The following is a 20344-nucleotide window of genomic DNA, read 5'->3' as shown; positions in this document are numbered from 1 at the left end:
CATCCGATAGAAGGTATAAGAATCTCGGGACTCCCATCACCCATCAGGCTCTTGATAAAAAGGGGATACCTACATTGAACGACTTTTCTATAACTGGAATCCCTCCACAACCATTGATCTCATTTTCAACCACTCCTTATCTTGTTATCTCATGTTATTTATTGCTGTTTATTTGCTTTTCCCTTTGCAGAGTTCGTTGGTTTCTGCAATCTGGTTGATCTTCCGATGATCCATTATAGTGACTATCCTAAAGATACGCAACATAATATTGCTCATTCCCTCCTTGACAAGGTGGGTATCAGGATGCAAACAATCAATAAGCATTGGTAGCAAAGCATCAGTTGCACACACTTGGCCAACTGGAGTGATCCAGAGGCCTTCTGACACATCGTGTGAACACACATGCGTCTTCTATATTTATTTTTCAGAGTCGGGGCGCCCCCTGTAAATGCTGCGCGGTGACAATGTCTGGTATGTCCATTGCTTTCGAGGCAGGTGAACGATTTAGTGCCTGCTGGTTCATAGAGGACACAATAGAACTGTGAGCTGTTGCAGCATCTTTAGCAGCTCGGTCAGCTCTGGCATTGCCTTTGCTGACGTCCGTATTGTCCATTACATGGACAGCACATTTGATTATGGTCAATTGCTTGGGGAGGAGGATGGCTTTGAGGAGGTTTCGGACATATAGTGAGTTCTGAATAGGTGTCCCTGAGGAGGTCAGAAATCTGCGTTGCGATCGTAGCTGGCCGAACTCATGGGCCACGCCAAAGGCTTATCGTGAGGTCATCTATATGCTTACCGATTATAGCCAGGATACATTGTCGTGTTAGAACAAAGAGCTCTGCTTCTTAAGCAGATACTGGAGGATGGATGGAGGCCGATTCTAGGGTTGTTGTGTTGTTCCCAATTGCGTGTCCTGAAAGGTAAGCTCCTAAATGTGATATCGAAGAGCTACCATTGACAAAGAGGATAAGATCTGGTGTGGGGAATGGGGCGTCTGAAAGGTCCGTCGAGGGGAGGTTAAGAAGTGATTGTGCAAAAGGCAATTATGAGGGGTGTACCAGAAGCTCTTCTGGTGGGCTACTCAGGAAGGCGCTGGGTTCACAGTTGAACAGTAGGAGAAGGTCAGAAGGGGGTTATTGAGGAGAGCGACCTCATAACGACACAGGTGTGCCTGTGCAAGATGATGTTGGGTCTGATAGGAAGTCAAGAGGGCTACAATAGTGAGTGAGGAATAGACAGTCAGTGGTTGTTAGAGAGTAATATTGGAAATGGAATTACAAGGGAGTAGATAGCGGGGAGAATTTGTGAGCAGCGTGGAAGGCCCGTGGCTACAGTGTCAAGGCGAGTCGAGTAGTAGGCTACTGGTGTTTTGTGATCCCCATGGGCTTGGGTCAAAACAGCAGTTGCGCAGTCCTCTAGGATACTGGCATACAACTGGAAAGGCCTATCATACAAAGGTCTTCCGAGTGCTGGGGCAGTGGCAAGTGCCGTTTTTAACTCAGTGAAGGCTGACCGTTGCTCATCTGATAGGGTGAAGGGCTTTGGGGCCTTGCTTGAGTCCAAAGGGGTTAACAGCTTGGTGAGCAGTGTTACGTTAGGGAGCCACTGTTGGCAGTAGTTAACTAAGACTAAGAAGGCACGCACTTGCTTGGGGCTTGTGGGCAAAGGGATCACCAGAATGGATGCGATACGTTCCGGGATCAATTGTCTATCAGACGCACGGAACGAAGTTCCCAGGAATATAACTTGGTGCTGCGTGCGCTTAACCTTGACGACCAGTATGACATACCCCCAAGAGTGGAGTATCTGCAATGTTACCAGGTTCCGAAGAGCTAGTTAGGAGCAAGGCATCAACGTATTGGACAATAGTAGAGCCGTCCGGGAGCGGAAGCTCCCTCAGCTGCCGGTGCAATACCTGGGAGAATAAAGTGGGCGAAATGACAGATCCCTGAGAGAGGCGTGTCCAAGTGTACTGCTGGCTCTTGAAGGTAAAGGCAAAAAAAATTGGGATTCTTCTGCCAGAGGGATAGCAAAGAACGCACGCTGTAAGTCAACCAGGGTGAAAACACAGGCGTCAGCGGGGACGCTGCTCAGAATCGTCGCAGGGTTCGGCACAACCGGGTGTAAAGGTTGGACTATTTTGTTGATCTGCCTGAGATCCCGCACGAATCTCCAGGCGGGTTTTGCCAATCCTCCTCGTGATCATCAGTGTCATTATTCTGGGACAGCAATAGCAGACCAGACATGTCAGGAGGTACCTCCATTTTATTCCCGTACGGTTGTTCGGCTTGGCATTTCAACCCTGATTCCTAATTTTGTCTCTCCTTTCTCAATTTTTCCTGTTTTTCTCTATTCATATCGTAATCCTCACACTGCCGCTTTAACACCTCCCAACGTTTAGGGTTTCCCTCTTGCTCACATGAAATAATCCCTCTCCGACGCGCGTTATTCTCCCAGCTGGCCTGCTTAGATTTATTTATTTCCTCAGCGGTCTTCCTCCTCGTGGATATTAAATGTTTTCATTTAGTTCCCGTATTATGCTTCCAAATTGTCTCTTCTACTTTTATACATTTATCTACGTCCCAAGTTAACCCTACTGGCCAAAGTTCATTTCCCATTTTTGTCCTTAGGCATGCCGACAGGCGTCTGAATCGTTTCTCATCTTTGGGGTTATCCCGTCATAACCGATACAAAGTGGTTCCGACACCCGGCTTATCCAACGTCTGTCCCATTCTTAAAGTATCAACTTCTTAACTTATCTCTATATGCCAGCCCGGTGTCTTTGCTCTCCACACCCACTTCAGGGTCCTGATTTTCGCGTAGGGGATTTCCCCTCTTAACAACCGGTCTAAGGCAGGGCGGTTGAGACGGACACTGTAATTAACCTTATCTTCCCGGGACTCAAACCCCACTACCGGAGGACTCTAACCTCCTTTTCACTAACGGAGGACCCTAACCTCCATTTCCGAAAATTTACAGTTCTGAGGACTCTAACCACCGAACTCCAAGGGAACTCGAACCTCCCTGAGGCGAATCCGTCGGCGTTCAAGTGCGTGAGGTGTCCCAGGGATTACGTCACTACACACTTGATACAAATGCAATACGCCAACTTCTGTGGACAGCCACAATTCTTTATTGTACAAGCTTTTTGGAGGATCGCATAACAAACTTCACAGTTCTTGCAGAGCCCTGTCAAGCGATGCTCTCCGAACAAGGGAACAGTCCTCCCTGTTTATGGGGTTTTACACCACAGTCAGTCACGTATGCAAAATACAACATGTAGCTATCCCCAGTCACATGCCTGGCAGCAGTGACAGTACGAGACAAAGAATACTGAAGCACCTAAAGCAGACGCAAAGGTCATCCACCCAAGAACAAAGTGTGCGATTAGTATGTAAATTCCTGCATGTCATCAGGACAAGTTAATCCTTTAACATCTCAACAGTACTTGCCAAAGACCACTTAATCACGAAAAAGCAATTAATTTCCTGAAAGTTATCAGGACAAATTGGAGACTGCGCCTGTCTGTGAATGGAGTAACAGCAGTTTCAGTGCTGCTCCCAGTTTTGTTCCTTTCCCCCTAGTTTAAACTTCGAATTTAAAATCTTTATTTGCTGATTCTTAAAGGGGGGACAATATGTCTTTCAGGAGTGGGAAGACCTTGTCTGAACCTAGTGATAAAGGCAACGGGAAAGGAAAGATGCAAAAGGAAAAATCTGATGAAATGCCACCGTGGGCTGAAGATATGGCTCGGACACAGAATTCAAATAAAGACCAACCAGAAAAGAATAGCAATGAAATGATGTCATTTCTGGTAAAAATTAAAGATCTGGAAACTCAAGTTCATACACACGAAGAGGAATTGAAGATAACTAAGCAAAAATTGCTTGAAACTACAACTCGTTTGGAAAGATATCGAAATAAGATTATAGACCTGGAAACTAGGTTTCGCCGAAGGAATATTCGAATTGTTGGACTGCAAAAAGGAGCCGAAAATGAAGATTTAACTGGGAAAGCTTTTTCATACCTTATTTCCTACTATATTTTATGTTACGTATTCAGGCAACAATAAATATATGAGAGTTAGGCAAGGGTTTTTATAACAAATAACACGTTTATTAAACACTGAAAACAAACCCCCCAAAAGTAAACAAACACTAACGTAACCGGAAAACAGCTGCTGTGCGGCAGCTTCACAGTTCTTAAAGCAATGCAGCTCTAACAGTTCTTAAAGCGGTATTGAAAAAAAACAGTTCTTTAAAGCGGTATTCCGAAAGTTCAAAATGCTCACAGTCCATTTAAAAGGAGAGACTTTTTAAGGCGATTTAAATTCTCTTCCACGTCGTTGTCCTTCGATCCCTGCGTCGAACTCTTCCCACGTAGAATTTTTATAAAACGTAACTGTTTAAAGGCACTGATCTCTTCTTCCACACTCTGTCCTCAATCTCCTGCTATCCCAGCAGAGATTAACACGAGAACAGTCAACGAAATCCTTCCGAATGAGGATCACACAAGGTCGAACCCAATCCACCGTCGAAAATCGATTCTCCTCGATCTTTAACTTCCAAACTGTTATCTTCACTCTCCACAGTAAAGAAACTGCTGGCAATGACCTTTTAAACTTTAGGCATTAGATAGAACTTCATCTTTCAATTAAACTGCGTCATCACATTAAATCGCGCAGTGGCATGAAGTCAACATGGCAAATCCAGCCACGAACTGCCCCACCTCACAGGGTGGGGTCTTCCGTTTATAACCTGTAAAAAAAACTGTCACATGACCTCTACTGGCGGGAAAATGACGTCACTCCACCATCCCAATACCGTTACCTCAAGTCCAGTATAACTTCAACCCCAGTCACGTGACAAGGGTACCACTGTCACGTGTCATGGGTACGTAACATATCACAGCCGGCTACTGTAGAGAAAGCACACAGAGCTTTTACTTCGTGATCTCAAGATCCAAATAAACCAAGGTCTGTTCTGGTTTGTTTTCATCATTTTAAGATTAAAGATCAAATAATGCGACAGGAAAGAAAACAGAGTTTTCAGATTTGAGGAATCTGAACTCTGTCTTTATGAAGATTATTCGAAGGAGGTAATGGAACAAAGATCAAAATTTGCTCTGGTAATGAAACAGGCATATGATAAGAAACTCTTTCCTTCCTTGCGTTACCGAACAAGAATTAAAGTTTTTCCACCTGATTCTCCTCCTCGTACGTTTATTTTATCCTGAAGCTGCACTGGCTTTCGTTCAAACTATACCTGCTGCTACTGCCAATTGAACTGTCCGGAAGATCGCTTGGTTATCTGCATATTGGCATTTCGGAAAGAAGATTTGTGAAGTCTACCTGAACATTTCATTGAGAGACTAGTAAAAGAAGATCAGGGGACTTGTCCATTATTGTATATCATTTTTTTTTTTTTGGAAAGAAGATATTCAAGTATGATCGTTTAAATGGTTATTTGGACATTTGACTGAGAAAATGAAGATAAAGGGACTTATTCCTTTAACTTAAAATCTGGATTAATGTTTTTTTTTTGTTTCTTTCTTAAATTCCCTAAAAGTGGAGTCACAAATAGTTAAGGTTGTAAAGAGAGCTTTTGGTACTTTGGCCTTTGTAAATCAAAGTATTGAGTATAAGAGTTGGATTGTAATGGTGAGGTTGTATAAGACATTGGTGAGAGAGAATTTGGAGTATTGTGTGCAGTTTTGGTCACCTAATTATAGGAAAGATATTAATAAGGTTGAAAGAGTGCAGAGAAGTTTTACGAGGATGTTGCCGGGACTTGAGAAACTGAGTTACAGAGAAAGGTTGAATAAGTTAGGACTTTATTCCTTGGAGCGTAGAAGAATGAGGGGAGATTTGATAGAGGTGTATTAAATTATGATGGGTATAGATAGAGTGATTGCAAGCAGGCCTTTTCCACTGAGGCAAGGGGAGGAAAAAAACAGAGCATGGATTAAGGGCGAAGGGGGAAAGTTTAAAGGGAACATGGGGGGGGGGGTCTTCTTCACGCAGAGAGTGGTGAGAGTGTGGAATAAGCTGCCAGATGAAGTGGTGAATGCGGGCTCACTTTTGACATTTAAGAAAATCATGAATAGGTACATGGATGAGAGGGGTTTGGAGGGATATGGCCCAGGTGCAAGTCAGTGAGACTAGGCAGAAAAATGGTTCGGCACAGCCAAGAAGGGACAAAAGACCTGTTTCTGTGCTGTAATGTTCTATGGTTCTACCTAACTGGTAGTTTTTCCGAATAATGAGGCTATTTCTTTATATATATATATATATATATATATATATATATATAATTAGGGGAGGTTTCATTTACTTTTATAATATTATTAGTTGGTATTTTTGAAAATTTAGTTGGGTTAAATATGCTGTTAACCTTTCTTCTTGCTTTTTTGCTTTTTTTTTGAAAAATTGTGTTGATCTGTTATTAAACACTATGCTTGTTTTTTCGATAATATATTGTAGATCTTAATCACTGCTTATTTTTAATTTCTTTTCCATATATCAGTAAGTTTTTATATAATGGAATGTTACAGCGGCTTATCACTGAACTTAAAGCTTTTTGGGGGATTTAATGTTAAATTTAAGATGGCGCTGCTTTTTCTGTTTCCGTTCTATTTCGAAAAATAACAATTTTTCCATTCTCTCTTTGTTTCAAAAAGATTAAATATAAACATGGGATAGTTTGTAGATGCTGGAATGTAAACAGTTTCCTTTGTTGGGATTTTGTCGTTCCTCTCACAAGGTCAGTGAGTTTCATTTTTTAACTGGGGGAGGAATAGAGAATTTTCTTAATTTTGTTTTTGTACAGACAGAGCAGTCTTGGCTTCGTATTCTATCATAGGGTGCCTGCTTTTTTCTGTGCTGTGGGGAGAGGGGGCGGGGTTAAAGTTAGGGGGTCTTTCCCATTGGGTAGTTCCGGAGAATGCGTGTTTTCTATGTGGTTGTATTTTTCATCGCCAACATTTTTGCTCGTCCCTTATTGGTATGTGCTCTGCACATGTGTAAAGCAGAATAAAATTATAGTATGGTATTTAAACGGATTAATGCAATAAGTTGGAATATACGTGGTTGGAATCATCCTATCAATGAAAGAAGACTTTTAAAATCATTAATCGATTCCAACCTGATGTAATTTTTGCCCAAGAGACGCATATCAAGACGGGAGATCAAAATAGATTCTTTGGATGGTGGAAGGGTTTGCAATTTCACTCCACGTCTCAAAGTAAAACTAAGGGCGTGTCTATTTTTATTAAATCTAATATTTCATTTATTCAAGATTATATTAAATCAGATTTTATTGGTAGATTTTTAATTGTTAAAGCAGTAATTTGTAACAGAAAAGTTGTTTTGGTCATTTGTATAGTCCTAACTTAGCTGATCTTTCTTTTTGTAAAGAATCTATTTGCTTTACCGCCTGCTTTAAATGAATATATCTTGATAATGGCCGGGGATTTTAACTGTTGTTTAAATCCTTTGATTGACAAGAGCTCAACCAACCAGCGACTTCCAACTCGCTCTGCGTCACTTATTAATTCCTTTTTGACTGATTTTGGATTGATTGAACTATCGAGATATTTACACCCTTATGATAGAGGGAATTCTTTTTGTTTCATATGGTAATAGAGAATATCCGTGGATTGATTACGGTCCTCCCTCGTTTCTTGCCTAGTGTTACGAATTGTGAATATGACACTATTGCTGTATCTGATCATGCACCTTGGAGTTTGTCTTTTGAATTCGATGATGTCCTTCTTGCCCGCGCACCTTGGCGCCTGTTTCAGATATTATTGCAGAATTCCGACTTTGTTAGCTTCATTGAAACCCAGATAAAAGATTTTTTTCTTTTTAATGATATGGGGGTTACGTCCAAATTAATCATATGGGATACATTTAAAGCACTTTACGTGGTCAGATAATTTCTTATTCAGCTAAGCTTAAAAACAAACTAAAGTAGAATTAGATAAGATTTCAAAATAAATTAAAGACTCATAACACTTATGCAATCTCCGCTAATATTGAATTATTTAAACAAAGGGTCAATCACAATATAACTTATTATTAACTCATCCTATTGAAAGCTACTTACTTAAGCATAAAACTCAATTTTATTTGTTAGGAGATAAAATTCACAAACTGCTTGCATCTCAATTAAAAACGGCCAGAGCCAAAAGGCAAATTTTGAAAATCCGTAGGAAAGTTGGCACCCTGGCTTGGAAAAATGAAGAAATTAGTAAGATTTTTCAAGATTTTTATACTGAACTTTATAAATTTCAATTTCCAGTAGATTCTTCTAAAATGAATGTTTTTTTACGAAAGATTGCTTTTCCTCAAATCTCTGTTGAGGATCAAAAAACTCTTGTTGTCCAAATTACTGAAGCCGAAATTCGTAAAGCTATTTTTTCAATGCAATCTGGTAAGGCCCCTGGACTTGATGGCTACCCGGTAGAATTCCATTTCAAAATGGAAAATTGCTCTCTCCGTATATGTTGGAAATGTTTATGGACTCTATTGTGAAAGGTGATTTACCCTCTACTTTTTTATGAGGCTTCTATTTCTTTAGTTTTTAAAAAGGATAAAGATCCTAATGATTATGCCTCATATAGACCTATTTCAATATTGAATGAAATAAGATCCTAAGATCCTGTCAAAGATAATGGTCAATCGGTTGGAAAATATTTTGGGTAAAATTAGTTTTAAAGATCAAACAGGCTTTATAACGGGTCGTTATTCTTTTTCAAATGTTCGGAGATTATTTAACATTATATACTCGTCTTCTTTTAAAACTCCACAATGCGTCGTCTCTTTGCATGCTGAAAAAGCGTTCGATCAAGTCGAATGGAAATATTTATTTAATGTTTTAGAGAAATTTGGTTTTGCTGTTAATTTTAATATTTAGATTAGAATGATATATAAAACTCCTATTGCTGCTGTTATTGCTAATAACTGTAGATCCCCTTTTTTTTCCAGCTTTCACGGGAGATAAGACAAGGTTGTCCATTAAGTCCTTTGTTATTTAACTTAATATTAGAACCCCTTGCTATCGCTCTGCGTGAAGCTAAAGATATTCATGGGATTCTTGTGAATGAGAACGTTCATAAGATTTCTCTTTACGCTGAACGGTTTAAGCTGTCATGCACCCGGATAGTAAGCTAAATGCTTTCTATGGTGTGCCAATACTTTTTTTTAACGGAGACGTGCAGAATTTCTAAACCCTTGATCCAGACAGGTAGATGTACACAGCCGCTTCTCTCCATCAATGGTCTGCTCTTTTGTTCAGTTGACATTGAGGGAATGAAAGTTCTTGTCATGACTGTAAGAAAGTTCTGTGCCTGCTTCAGGTACGCTGTGCCATCATTGATGAACGGATGCCATTAATTTCCAGAGTATACTATATAAACACACAGGATGTAGTGTTTATTTTACAAAGTACACTGTTTGTCAGACCACAGCTGTGGTGTTCTCCGCAGGTACTTTCTAGATTAGGCGCTTTTTCAAGAAGTCTATATTTATTATTGCTGCTCGCTGCAAACATCGTTGCAGAAAGCACATAATTTGTTCATATATTTTTTCTTAAGAATCCGGCCACCGGTACTTTGAGTATGTGATTTTGCTGCAAATAACTTTCTACATTGCACATGCGAATGTGTGCATGACAATAAACTGAAATTTGTCTTGGCTATAGCTGACCTGCTGCTAGTTATCTATCAGATTGCATTGAGTCAATTTCGGACTGTTAGCGCTGATATTATTTGGAATTTCGTTGAGGAAACGTTTTGTGGAGTACTCACGCTTTTTATTCGTGATTTGTGTTAAATTCACCAAATGTAAGTAATGACAGAACAGGATTTTCACAGGAAAACCCCGATGGTAGTTCTCGATCAATAATGTGAAGGCTCTGCTGCAAGGTCTGTGTTTATGGCTTTCTCGTAACTTTGTTCTGATACGTCATCTTAAAGTGCGAAGAGTCAGGTACAAATGCAATTTTGCCGGTCACTCTCCCAATCCGTTTTCAGTGCGTGCAACCGCGTTTTTACAGTACCCTAACAGAAGGAAATTACACTGAAAAACGCTTGTAAGTTCGCATGTCGAGAACCGTCAGAGAAAGGGAAACGTTTAACGCATGGAAAGATGGTCAGATGAATAATGCCGGCCTTGTTCATCTCTTTATGTTTGCTGTGATCCTCACAGCTTCGACCATGCGTCTTTCTAACCCGAACATAGCACTTTTTTTTTTATTTTTCCCCTGCCGAAGCAAACAAGAATAAAGAAGAAAATGAAACCGTGATCATTGCAAACATTGATATTTATTGCTACTGCTTTTTAACCAGGTTTCATTGAAGAACTCGTGTTACCGAGAGCAAATAACTGAATATAGATCTTGGCGATCATCTCACTCTTCATTAAATGGGCCCGCAACAGGTTCGTTTGCGGTAGCAGGTTCCTCTTTTCCGCGTGTAACCATCGGGGCATCTCCCAATTTTGCAGTATGCCTCCTTGTAATTGCATTTCAGAGCTAGTAATAAAACAGCATGAATTATACTCGGACACCTGATAAATTATTTTGTATTCCCCCTTTAAATGCGACATTGTAAAGTGAATTGCATCACATCTTTCTGAGCTGAATTCCGTTGGTCACTTCTCAGCACTGTCCCACATCCAGTGGGGCTTTTGCACTATGACCAACTCCCAAACTGTCCATGAGCCCACCGACCTTGGTGTCATCTGTAAACTTACTAACCTGCCCTTCCACTTCCGCAGAAAAGTCACAAAGACCAAAGCGTAGATCCCTGTGGGACGTTACTCTTCACAGACCTCTATAAATAATACGCTCCCGCTACAACCATCCTTAATGGGTACGTATATTCCGTATCCACACAGACAAGATTTTCCTGAGTCCAATTCTTCCTGAATGATTTCATTAAAATAACTGACCGCATCGGGCAGCGACTTTAAATCAACTCTCACCCAGCCCTACTTTCTGAACCATTTAATAAAAATGCATACTCATTCCTGGTGATAGGTGCCTGCGTCCGTCTGCAAACTGCTGAGACATTAACAGTAGCAGGACGAAGATGAACGCGATTCCCATTTTGTTCCCTTTTCAGCACCGGAGAGCCAGAGCAGGAGATCTGTAATGTTGTCGGAGATGCCGCACTATTTATACTGAACTGGCTGGTATGCTGTGTTGTCTGCATTAGACTGGTGATTACGCGGGCGGGGGTGTGGTGGTGGAGTGTACGGCAATGAGGTCTGGTTGGCTGGCGGTGACATATGGATCGCTGTTCATACCCTCAGAAAGGCGTTTTTCTTTTCTTCTGAAAGACGTGCCCATAGCAAACCTGAAATACTGAGCGATGCTCCAAATGTAATCAAAAACGTGCTCCGTTCTACGCCATGGCAGAACTGTAATCTTCAAGCAGACGCCGGGCTCTGCCAATTGCCCAGTGAGAGACAACGCGTCTCAGCTCAGCGCAGTTTTAATTTGTTAAATTAACTTGTTAATTTCACACCATTTCTAGCGTTACACCAGAGCTCTTCACAGTTCTAACTAGCCGTAAACCGGGATATAATGTCAACACTGTGCACCGGGTATCATTACTTTCGGAGATTTGTCCACTTTGTTTTCATTCATGGATTAAATTTTCTCACATTTACTGAGTTAAATTGCATTGGCACACGAGAGCGTCTGATCCTTACGCAACAAAAGTAGCCTCATTGATCATGATGCTATTGTCAACCACTAAGGAGATAATTATAATGATTTGACCCATAAGACCGTCGGTCCCTGAGATATGTGTGGAAATGATAAGTAAGAAACGTACGCCTAGATTAACGGGGCGATATTACTGACCACGCAGCAGTCTTGAGGAAATAGACGAACAAATTTGCAAAGCGATCGCAGAATACTGCATGAACTATGCTTCTATAGCATGTGACTTTAACGTTCCACATGTTGAGTGGGAATTCCAGACCGTAAAAGGACGAGGTGTGACTGAGGTTGGCAAATACGTGCTCTGGAAAACTTCCTCCATCCGGAGGTAGAAGTCCCAACAAGAGAGCTTGCGATACATCGCCTGCGGTTAGGGATTAAAAGTGCAAGTGATAACAGTTTGAGCAGTGGAACACATTGTGTCTGGTGATCACAATGCCATTAGGTTACAAGGTCTTGTCGGCGGGCTGAGATTCGAAATTCTGTCATGCGTGGGCTGTGACAGGCTGTTTTTTTGGCAAAGTTGTCCTTGGTAAGTGGGAGTGAATGAGATTTTCAAATATCGATTCCTCTCGAACCATGTCTGATTCTTCGAAGATCATCACTAATGCCCTCACAATCTCTTCAGCCACCTCTTTCACAAACCAGGGTTGTATGCCATCTTCTCCTGAAGGCTTCATTCCTTTGTAGTCTCCCAATACCCTTCTAACTAGCAATGACAACTTCACACACCTCTGGTCGACGCTGTCGAACTTCTGGCTTGCTGCTGCTTTCTTCCACATTGAAGACTGATGCAATATACCTTTTCAGTTCGTTCGCTATTTCTACATTCCCCAACACTAACTCTCCAGCATCATTTTCCTGCGGCCGATACCTAGTCTTGCCACTCTTTTGTTCTTTATGTATATGAATATTCTTTTGGTATCCTCTTTAATATTATTGGCTACCTTAGCTTCGGATTCCATCTTTTCCTTCTGAACGACTTTTTTCATTGGCTTCTGTTGATTTCTAATAACTTCACAATCCACTAACTTCTCAATGTATTGTTTGTCTTCTCATTGGCTTTGGCAGTGGACTTAATTTCTCATTTTAATCACGGTTGTGTCACCTTGCCTTTCGAATACTTTTTCATCTTTGGGTTGTATATATCCAGCAACTTTCGAAATTCCAGAAATTCTATCCATTACTGTTCTGCCGGCATCCCTGTCTGTGTTCATTTCCAGTCATGTTTGGCTATCATCATTCTGCCTGAGTAAATCCCTTTATTCCACTGTAGTACTCATTCATCTAACGTATGTTTCTACTTCTCAAACTGTCAGTATCTCCAGCTGAACTCTGTTTTTTTTTGTCTGTTTTCCCCCTAGACGTCATTCTCTGTTTTTTTATTGCCATGTGCTCTTGGGTATTTTCATGCCCTGTGTGCTCCTGTCCTCGCCCGGAATCTACTCCGGCCCCTGTATCACTGATTATTCCGACTCTCAACTGTTTCCTATTCTTACTTGTTTTGCTGCCGCTTGTGTCTCGTTGTGCTCCACCTATCATCTGCCTCTCTGTTTATTGCTCAGTGTATTTCAGTCCTGTGTTTTCACCTGTTTGTTGCTAGATTGTGTCAGTGAGTTTTTCTGAGCCTTTCGAGCATTTGTATCTGAACTCCGTCCGTCTGAATCTCGACTCTGCCTGTTTCCTGCTTCTGGATTTTGTATTTATCTGGGACTTCTGATCTCCACCTGAACTTTGACGCCGACTTTGTTAGCCTCTCGGGGTTTGTGACTCAGTAAATATCACAGACGCACAGTACTGGATCTGCGACTGGGTCCCTGCTTCAGCGTCCTGACAGTACAATCATCCCAGAATGGATCCAGGAAACCCCGGTCGTCTTAGAGCTGCCCTGGAACATCAGGGAGTGATGCTGGGGAGACACCAGAACCAGCTGGACTCCGTGTACAGGGAAATGGAGTCACTTTCTGCCGATGTAACCAATCTTGGGGCCCAATCCCAGTCATGGCAGCTGTCCCAGAGGGCCCATCATCATTCTGCAACTGCATCTTCCGTCCCACCCTTGGCGGTCTCTCTTACTCCTCCTGCTTCTCTGGAGTGGGCGTCCAACGGCGAGCAGGCTCCGGCTTGGTCGATTCTGGTGCGGAGGGGTGTTTTATCGATTCCGGCTTGACTGCTTAGCGGGGGTGACCCATGTCTACTCTTGGGTCACCATTGATAGTCAACGCCTTAAACGGTCAGAGACTGGCTAACATCACCCAAGTCACACCCCGGTGACTCTCGTGCAATAAAAGAACAGGAGTTATAATGGGTGACTTCAATCTACCTATATATTGGGGGAACCAAATTGGTAAGGGTGCTCAGGAACAGGATTTCTTGGAATGTATGCGGGATGATTTTCTGAACCAACATGTCGAGGAATCAACTAGATAGCAGGCCATTCTAGATTGGGTATTGAGCAATGAGGAAGGGTTAGTCAGCAATCTTGTCGTGCGAGGCCCCTTGGGTAAGAGTGACCATAATATGGTGGAATTCTTCATTCAGATGGAGAGTGACATAGTTAATTCAGAAACAAAGATTCTGAACTTAAAGAAGGGTAACTTTGAAGGTGTGAGACGTGAATTAGCTAAGATAGACTGGCAAATGATACTTAAAGGGTTGACGGTGGATATGCAATGGCAAGCATTAATAGATCGTATGGATGAACCACAATTGTTCATCCCAGTCTGGCAAAAGAATAAACCAGTGCACCCGTGGCTGACAAGGCAAATTAGGGATAGTATCAAGTCCGAAGAAGAAACATACAAATTAGCCAGAAAAAGCGGCGCACCTGAGGACTGGGAGAAATTCAGAGTCCAGCAGAGGAGGACAAAGGGCTTAATTAGGAAAGGGAAAAAAAGATTATGAGAGAAAACTGGCAGGGAACATAAAAACTGACTGTAAAAGCTTTTATAGATATGTGAAAAGAAAAAGATTGTTTAAGACAAATGTCGGTCCCTTACAGTCAGAAACAGGTGAATTGAACATGGGGAACAAGGACATGGCAGACCAATTGAATAACTACTTTGGTTCTGTCTTCACTAAGGAGGACATAAATAATCTTCCGGAAATAGTAGGGGACCGAGGGTCTTGTGAGATGGAGGAACTGAGGGAAATACATGTTAGTAGGGAAGTGGTGTTAGGTAAATTGAAGAGATTAAAGGCAGATAAATCCCCAGGGCTAGATGGTCTGCATCCTACAGTGCTTAAGGAAGTAGCCCAAGAAATCGTGGATGCATCAGTGATAATTTTTCAAAACTCCTTAGATTCTGAGGATTGGAGGGTGGCTAATGTAACCCCACTTTTTAAAAAAGGAGGGAGAGAGAAACCGGGGAATTATAGACCGGTTAGCCTGACATCGGTGGTGGAGGAAAATGCTAGATTCGGTTATCAAAGATGTGATAACAGCACATTTGGAAAGCGGTGAAATCATCGGACAAAGTCAGTATGGATTTGTGAAAGGAAAATCATGTCTGACGAATCTTAGAGAATTTTTTGAAGATGTAACTAGTAGAGTGGATAGGGGAGAGCCAGTGGATGTGGTGCATTTGGATTTTCAAAAGGCATTTGACAAGGTGCCACACAGGAGATTAGTGTGCAAACTTAAAGCACATGGTATTGGGGGTATGGTATTGATGTGGATAGAGAATTGGTTGGCAGACAGGAAGCAAAGAGTGGGAATAAACGGAACTTTTTCAGAATGGCAGCCAGTGACTAGTGGGGTACTGCAAGGCTCAGTGCTGGGATCCCAGTTGTTTACAATATATATTAATGATTTAGATGAGGGAATTAAATGCAGGATCTCCAAGTTTGCGGATGACACGAAGCTGGGCGGCGGTGTTAACTGTGAGGAAGGTGTTAAGAGGATGCAGGGTGACTAGGATAGGTGAGGTGAGTGGGCAAATTCATGGCAGATGCATTTTAATGTGGATAAATGTGAGGTTATCCACTTTGGTGGAAAGAACAGGAAAACAGATTATTATCTGAATGGTAGCCGATTAGGAAAAGGGGAATTGGGTGTCATTGTACACCAGTCATTGAAAGTGGGCATACAGGTACAGCAGGCGGTGGAAAAAGGCAAATGGTATGTTGGCATTCATAGCAGGAGGATTCGAGTACATGAGCAGGGAGGTTCTACTGCAGTTGTACAAGGCCTTGGTGAGACCACATCTGGAGTATTGTGTGCAGTTTTGGTCCCCTAATCTGAGGAAAGACATTCTTGCTATAGAGGGAGTACAAAGAAGGTTCACCAGATTGATCCCTGGGATGGTAGGGCTTTCATATGAAGAAAGACTGGATCAACTAGGCTTATACTCATAGAACATAGAATGGTACAGCACATTACAGGCCCTTCGGCCCACAATGTTGAGCCAACCCTCAAACACTGCCTCCCATATAACTCCCCAGCTTAAATTCCTCCATATACCTGTCTCGTAGTCTCTTAAACTTCACTAGTGTATCTGCCTCCACCACTGACTCAGGCAGTGCATTCCACGCACCAACCACTCTCTGAGTGAAAGACCATGCTCTAATATCCCCCTTGAACTTCCCTCCCCTTACCTTAAAGCCATGTCCTCTTGTACTGAGCAGTTGTGCCCTGGGGAAGTGGCGCTGGCTGTCCACTCTGTCTATTCCTCTTAATATCTCTTAATATCATATCTCCTCTCATCCTCCTTCTCTCCAAAGAGTAAAGCCCTAACTCCCTTAATCTCTGATCAAAATCCATACTCTCTAAGCCAGGCAGCATCCTGGTAAATCTCCTCTGCACCCTTTCCAATGCTTCCACATCCTTCCTATACTGAGGCGACCAGAATTAGACACAGTACTCCAAGCGTGGCCTAACTAGAGTTTTATAGAGCTGCGTCATTACATCGTGTCTCTTAAACTCTATCCCTCGACTTATGAAAGCTAACACGCCATAAGCTTTCTTAACTATCCAATCTACCTGTGAAGCAACTTTCAGGAATCTGTGGACATGTACCCCCAGATCACTCTGCACCTCCACACCACCAAGTATCCTGCCATTTACTTTGTACTCTGCCTTGGAGTTTGTCCTTCCAAAGTGTACCACTCACACTTCTCCGGGTTGAACTCCATCTGCCACTTCTTAACCCACTTCTGCATCCCATCAATGTCTCTCTGCAATCATCGACTCTATCTACAACACCACCAACCTTTGTGTCGTCTGCAAACTTACCAACCCATCCTTCTACACCAACATCCAGGTCGTTAATAAAAATCACAAAAAGTACAGGTCCTAGAACAGATCCTTGTGGGACACCACTAGTCACAACTCTCCAATCTGAATGTACTCCTTACACCACTACACTCTGCTTTCTGCAGGCAAGCCAATTCTGAATCCACCAGGCCAAACTTCCCTGGATCCAATGCCTTCTGACTTTCTGAATACGCCTACCGTGTGGAACCTTGTCAAATGCCTTACTAAAGTCCATGTAGATCACATCCACTGCTCTACCGTCATCTATATGCCTGGTCACCTCCTCAAAGAACTCTATCAGGCTTGTTAGGCAGGATCCGCCCTTCACAAAGCCATGCTAACTGTCCCTGATCGGACCATGATTCTCTAAATGCCCATAGATTCTATCTCTAAGAATCTTTTCCAACAGCTTTCCAACCACAGACGTAAGGCTCACTGGTCTATAATGACTTGGACTATCCCCACTACCTTTTCTGAAGAGAGGGTCAACATTCGCCACCTCCAATCCTCTGGTACCATTCTCGTGGACAACGAGTACACAAAGATCCTAGACAGATGTTCAGCAATCTCTTCCCTTGCCTCGTGGAGCAGCCTGGGGAATATTCCGTCAGGCTCCGGGGACTTATCTGTCCTATTGTATTTTAACAACTCCCAAACCTCCTCTCCCTTAATATCAACATGCTCCAGAATATCAACCTCACTCATATTGTCCTCACCGTCATCAAGTTCCCTCTCAGTGGTGAATACCGAACAGAAGTATTCATTGACCTCGCTCACTTACTCAGCCTCCAGGCACATCTTCCCACTTTTATCTCTAATCGATCCTTTTGTTCTTCACAAAATTTAAGAATACCTTGGGGTTTTCCTTTGCCCTACTCGCCCAGGCCTTCTCATGCCCCCTTTTTACTCTTCCCCGCCCCTTCTTAAGCTCCTTTCTTGCTACCCTATATTCCTCGATAGACCCATCTGATCCTTGCTTCCTAAACCTCATGTATGCTGCCTTCTTCCACCTGACTAGATTTTCCACCTCACTTGTCACCCATGGTTCCTTCACCCTGCCATTCTTTATCTTCCTCACCGGGACAAATTTATCCCTAACATCCTGCAAGATATCCCTAAACATCAACCATAGGTCCATAGTACATTTCCCTGCAAAAACATCATCCCAATTCACACCCGCAAGTTCTAGCCTTATAGCCTCATAATTTGCCCTTCCCCAATTAAAAATTTTCCTGTCCTCTCTGATTCTATCCTTTTCCATGATAATGCTAAAGGTGAGGGAGCGGTGATCACTGTCCCCCAGATGCTCACCCACTGAGAAATCTGTGACCTGACCCGGTTTGTTACCTAATACTAGATCTAGTATGGTAGTCCCCCTAATCGGTCTGTCAACATATTGTGACAGGAATCCATCCTGGACACACTTAACAAACTCTGTCCCATCCAAACCCTTGGAACTAATCAAGTGCCAATCAATAATAGGGAAGTTAAAGTCACCCATGATAACAACCCTGTTATTTTTGCACCTTTCCAAAATCTGCCTCCCAATCTGTTCCTCGGTTTTTCTGCTGCTACCAGGAGGCCTGTAGAACACCCCCAGTAGAGTAACTGCTCCCTTCCTGTTCCTGACTTCCACCCATACTGACTAAAAAGAGGATCCTGCTACATTACCCACCCTTTCTGCAGCTGTAATAGTACCTCTAACCAGTAATGCCACCCCTCCTCCCTTTTCTCCCCCTCTCTATCCCTTTTAAAGCACTGAAATCCAGGAATATTGAGAATCCATTCCTGCCCTGGTACCAGCCAACTCTCCGTAATGGCCACTACATCATAATTCCATGTTTGTATCCAAGCTCTCAGTTCATCACCTTTGTTCCTGATGCTTCTTGCATTGAAGTACACGCACTTTAGCCCTTCTACCTTACTACCTTTATACCCTTTATTGTGCTGCTCTTTCCTCAAATCTTCTCTATATCTTAGATCTGGCTTTACTCCATACACTTCTTTCACTGCTCTATCGCTCCGGGTCCCATCCCCCTTGCAAATTAGTTTATACCCTGGAATACTCGCTCGAATTTAGAAGAATGACGGGGGATCTTATTGAAACGTATAAAATTCTAAAGGGATTGGACAGGCTAGATGCAGGAAGATTGTTTCCGATGGTGGGGAAGCCCAGAATGAGGGGTCACAGTTTAAGGATAAAGGGGAAGCCTTTCAGGACCGAAATGAGGAAAAACTTCTTCACGCAGAAAGTGGTGAATCTGCGGAATTCTCTGCCACAGTAAACAGTTGAGGCCGGTTCATTGGCTATATTTAAGAGGGAGTTAGACATGGCCCTTGTGCCTAAAGGGAACAGAGGTATGGAGAGAAAGCAGGTACAGGGTTCTGAGTTGGATGATCAGCTATGATCATACTGAATGGCGGTGCAGGCTCGAAGGGCCGAATGGCCTACTCCTGCACCTATGCTTTTTTTTTATGTTTCTATGTTTCTAACCGGCAATCATCATGAACAGTTCATGTTATTTACTCTTTTCAAGCTCCCATTGCACTGGGTCATCCCTTGTTAGTTAAAAACAACCTTCAGTTGAACTCTTTTTTTGTGTGTGCTTCCCCCTGAATTTCAATCTGTACTTTTGTATTGCCATGCACTCATGTCCCTGCTCCTGCTCTACTCCGGCCCCTGTATTACTGAGTACTCTTATCTGTTTCCCATTGTTACCTGTATTGCTGCCACCTGTGTCTCACTGTGCTCCACCTATCACCTGCCTCTCTGTTTATGGCTCAGTGTATTTCAGTCCTGTGTTTTCAACTGTTTTTTGCCAGATTGTGCCAGTGAATTTTCCTGAGCTTTCCAACATTAGTATCTGTAATGTGTCTGCCTGAATACCGACACTGCCTGTCACCCAATTCTGTTTTTTTTTTTTGCATTTGATCTCTACCTAAACTTTACGCCGACTTTGCTTCCACCTCGGGATTTGCCACTCAATTAATATCACTTTGTGCACAACACTGCGTCTTGATTGGATCCCTGCTCCAGCGCCCTGGCAGAAAGAGACAATAAAGGAAAGAAGAAAGGCAGTGAGTGGGTAGGGTAGGGAGGAATGTGTGGAAGATAGATTAGGGCAGTGGTCAAGAGAACAGATAAAAGAGGAACCTCTCTCTCCCTCTCTCTGTACAAACTCTCCACAATCTCCTCCCCCGCCTGTTCTGTAGTACACAAAAGAGGAACAAACTTGCGTCTCCCGGAAACCACAAGCTCTTATCTTCCGAGAGCACGTTGGACATTTCCAAAGAATGCAGAATTACACAACATCAGAGAATTCACTGTGCGTGTCAACCGGTCATCACAGTGCGGTGT

The 20344-nt window shown here is 42.6% G+C and overlaps 1 long non-coding RNA gene across 1 annotated transcript; it reads right to left on the bottom strand.

Moving 5' to 3' along the window:
• Window positions 1-10307: 10307 nt before the first annotated feature.
• LOC140732695 (uncharacterized) lies at window positions 10308-11207 on the bottom strand. The gene is made up of 2 exons (XR_012100112.1): window positions 11027-11207; window positions 10308-10535 (listed from the first exon to the last, which is right to left on the bottom strand). It is a non-coding gene; the product is annotated as an uncharacterized lncRNA (long non-coding RNA).
• Window positions 11208-20344: the final 9137 nt, after the last annotated feature.

Source organism: Hemitrygon akajei, chromosome 9 (assembly GCF_048418815.1).
Source record: "Hemitrygon akajei chromosome 9, sHemAka1.3, whole genome shotgun sequence".
NCBI lineage: Eukaryota > Metazoa > Chordata > Chondrichthyes > Myliobatiformes > Dasyatidae > Hemitrygon > Hemitrygon akajei.
The sequence above is the reverse complement of the archived record's forward strand: the minus strand, read 5'-3'. Positions and strand labels throughout refer to the sequence as shown.